Below are 3,898 nucleotides of genomic sequence, written 5' to 3' on the forward strand. Positions count from 1 at the left end.
CAAATCAATCTTTGAGCGGGCGGTCTCTCTTGCCTTTGCAGGAGGACAATAACAAGAACCTAAAGACTTGTGGAGTTGTAAAGAATACAGACATCTCAGTTTCAGGAATTCCAGAGGCCTCAGTCTTCTCAACACCAACCCTTGAGGTAGAAGCCAATGAAAAAAGTCTTTAAAATTCTACACGATATTTATTTCCCATCTAGAATACTATAGCCAGCTGACTGTTACTCCAGTATGAGTGGAGACATTTTAAGACATCGAAGGTCTCATAAACACCCCTCAGGAGTTCAGTGATATCAGCAAAAATGGCAGAGCTCTGAAAATTGGCCACTCCTGAAGAGCAATGAGAAACTGGCAAAATGATCCAACACTTTTTCAGAAGTCTGGAAATTAACCAAAAGCTCGTGACTACTCAGGAGCATTTTTTTTTTTGGATGACAAATGGCTGAATCTCAGAATGAACAGCAATCTCTGTGGCATTTCCACTTCCCTGGTCCTATCCACCACTTTCCAGCTCAGCAGTGGCCCTGAAAAGAACCACCCACACTCCCGGGGAGGCCTCCTGAGGGAGCACAGGGCATCCCGCATTTTCAAAGCCTCATTCCCAAAGAATTGTCATTATTTTAGCTGGCTGGGAGGTTCCCTGGTGGACCTCACATGCTGGCATGTCTGCATTTGCCCTGAGAGCTGCCCTAGGGCAAGCAGCCTTTTCCTCAGGAGAGTTTGTTGGAAGTAATCAGAGGCCACTGTTGAAAATGCACGCTGCCTGAGGCAAAGGTTAACAGTTGGAGCAAATGAGACACTGACCACAAAGTTTACAAGGAGAAGCTGGATTGTGTGGTGTCCACAGGGGCTTTGAAGAGCTCTGTCACATTCCTGGGATCTAAGAGGCCATGCACGTGTGCGACTGTGTGCAGGCTCAGGAAAGACCTCACAGGGCCCCTAGCTCTCTCCTCTGACTGACTTTGAGGTTCTGTGCAAACAGGAAGTAAAGGCAGAGGGAAAGTTGTAAACTGTTAATCCAGTGCCCGGCTGAGTGTTGAAATTACATCCCAACCCACACAGGGAGCACCTCTGTGCAGCAAAGACTGGGAGAGTTATTGGCTCCAGACATTTAAGGAAATCTCTAACCCATCATTAGCTGACCAGCAAGCTAATTGAGTAGAGACTTCAGTGGCCACATACAACAAGGACTAGGGACTTCATAGAATTAGTTCAGAAAAGTCACTCAGCAAAGAAACATCTACAAGACACAAGGACAACACAAACCCTGAGGAGCACTGAGAATCTGCTTCCGGAGTTGCCACAGTATCTTATTTGAAATGTCCATTTTTCAATAAGAAACTACAAGACATGCAACAGAACAAGAAATATGGCCCATACACAAGAGAAAGGCAGTTGATGGAAACTGTCCCTCACATTGGCGTTGCTGGACGAAGACTGCATGTCACCTAATTCAATATCCTCACAAAACTTAATGACACTCACAACTAGAATATACAACTGTGTACTGGGGCAGGAGAGTCATCCCAACGTGCTGCTTCAGGGCAGTGCGCAAGGGCTGGCGCCAGCTCCCTTTTTAAAGAGGGCCCAGGCTGGTCGAGCCCTCAGGGTTGGTGACAGTGTCCTGTCTGGCCTGGTCCTGGTGCCTGGTGTGGTGAGGGGCCCCAGTGTGTCCAGACGAGCGCAGTGTGCACTGAGGCAGCCATGGGGCTGCTGACCGGGGAGACACTGGGGCCCCTGGCCGTGGCCGTGGCCATCTTCCTGCTCCTGGTGGACCTGATGCACCGGCGCCAACGCTGGGCCCCCTGCTGCCCCCCGGCCCCATGCCCCTGCCTGGGCTGGGCAACCTGCTGCAGGTGGACCTCCAGGACTCGCTTTGCAGCTTTACTCGGGTGAGGAAGGTGGGAGGTGGGCACAGGGGTCCTGGGGACGCCACCTAGAAGCTGACAGTGGGTGGTGGTGAAGCCACAGGCTGGACAAGGAGCCGGTGGAAAGGAGGAGGCAGGTGTGAGAGGCCTCCTGGGGGAGGGCAGCTGGGCAGGGCCTGGGGGACAGTTTGAATTTCCCATCAAAGGTCAGAGAGGGCAAAGGCCTGGAGGGGGTGGGCCTTGGCAGAGGGTTCGGGATGCAGTGGGACAGAGCTTCAGTTCTGTGAGCCTGAGTCCCTTCTGAGGACATCAGGAGGAAAGGGCCTGACATTGGGGGAGAGGAGGCTGGTCATGAGCCCCACTGAAATCAGAAAATAGAGGTTGAGAGGGGACAGTGACCAGGTTCAAATCTTTTGCTGCTGTGAGACCTTGGGCCTCACTGCTCACCTCTCTGAACCTCAGTTTCTTGATCTGTACAATGGGAGGCTAACTTGGCCCACTGACACTTTTGGTAACTTGCAAAGTTATAGCTGGGTGGTCTGACCCAATGTGAGGTCCTCTGACCGCAGAAGATGTGACCCGCAGGAAAACAAGGGCAGTTACAGTCACTGCACTCCCACGCTTCTGGAGGCAGAGGAGTCCCCCAGTGCTAGCGTCAGGAGACTGTGGCCGGCAGCCTGGTGGGGGCCAGGCTTGACCAATGCCCTGGACCCTTGGCCTGCAGCTCCCACGCCACTTCGGGAACGTGTTCAGTCTGCAGCTGCCCTGGATGCCCGTGGTTGTGCTCAACGGGCTGATGGCTGTGCCCATGCACTAGCGTACGGTAGTAAGGACTTGCCCACTGCTCTTTGGTTCCCACACGTGGGCTGAGGGCGGAACCCAAAGCAAGGCCTTCCTCAGACTCATTCTTGCCAGGGCTGGGCCCGTAGTGACCTGAGATGCTACCTGGCCTAACCTGCGCGGGTGTCAACTGTGAGGCAGGGAGAATGGCTAGCGAATAGTGGGCACAAGGCATAGAGGAAGGAGTCTGTACCAAGGCTGGGGCAGGAGGAGTGTGGGTGCCAGTGAGGATCCGTCCTGTACCCAACGTGGGTGGAACCATGTGAGCAGTGACAGGGCACGGGGATGGGACCAGTCCACAGCAGGAAGGGGGGTCATTGTGTGGACCTGGAGGCGGGGTAGGTCAGGGCATTTGGGAGGTTGGTAGGGGTGGGTCTGACGCAAAGAGGGGAAACCCTTTGAGCAGGTGTAGAGGGCAGGCAGGAACCCACATTCCCACATCATTGTCACCCAGAGTCCATAGCTTACACTGGGGCTCACTCTTGCTGTTGTACATTCTATGAGTTTGGACAAATGTATACGGACATATTTCCACCAATATAGGATCCTACAGAGAAGTTTCACTGTCTAAACATCAGCTATGTTCCGCCTGTTCCTTCCCCCAGCCCAAGGCAACTTCTGATCTGTTTTCTGTCTCTATAGTTCTGCCTTTTCTAGAAGGTCATATAGGTGGAATCATACAGTATGTAGCCTTTCCAGATTGCCTCCTGTCACCTGGTGATAGGAATTTAAACTTCATCCACACATTTTCATGGATTGATGTCTCATTTCTTTTGGACCCTGAAGAATAGTCCATTGTCGGATGTGCCACAGTTTATCCATTCACCTCCTGAAAGGCGTCTTAGTTGCTTCCGAGGTCTGGTGATTATGAACACAGCTGCTGTCAACATCCCTGTGCAGGTTTTCTGTGGACATAAGTTCTGAGCTCCTTTGAGTGAACATCAAGGAGCCTGGTTGCTGGGTCACGTGGTGACAGCGTCGAGTTTGTAAGGAACCGCCAAACCGACTCCAGAGGGCTATACCGTTTTGCGTTCTCAAAGGCGGTGTATGACACTTCCTGTTGCTCCACGTCCTCATTGTTAGGTGTTCTCAGTGTCCTGGATTTTGACCATTCTAACAGGAGTGTAGAGGAGATGTATTTTTTTAAATAACTTTAAAATCCTGGTTAAAAACATATAAAATTTAGC

General features: G+C 51.8%; 1 pseudogene; it reads left to right on the plus strand.

The window, feature by feature from the left end:
- The first annotated feature begins 731 nt into the window (after window positions 1-731).
- LOC139045156 (cytochrome P450 2D15-like) lies at window positions 732-2,688 on the plus strand (annotated as a pseudogene).
- The last annotated feature ends 1,210 nt before the right edge of the window (window positions 2,689-3,898 follow it).

This window comes from Equus asinus, chromosome 4, assembly GCF_041296235.1.
Source record: "Equus asinus isolate D_3611 breed Donkey chromosome 4, EquAss-T2T_v2, whole genome shotgun sequence".
Lineage (NCBI taxonomy): Eukaryota > Metazoa > Chordata > Mammalia > Perissodactyla > Equidae > Equus > Equus asinus.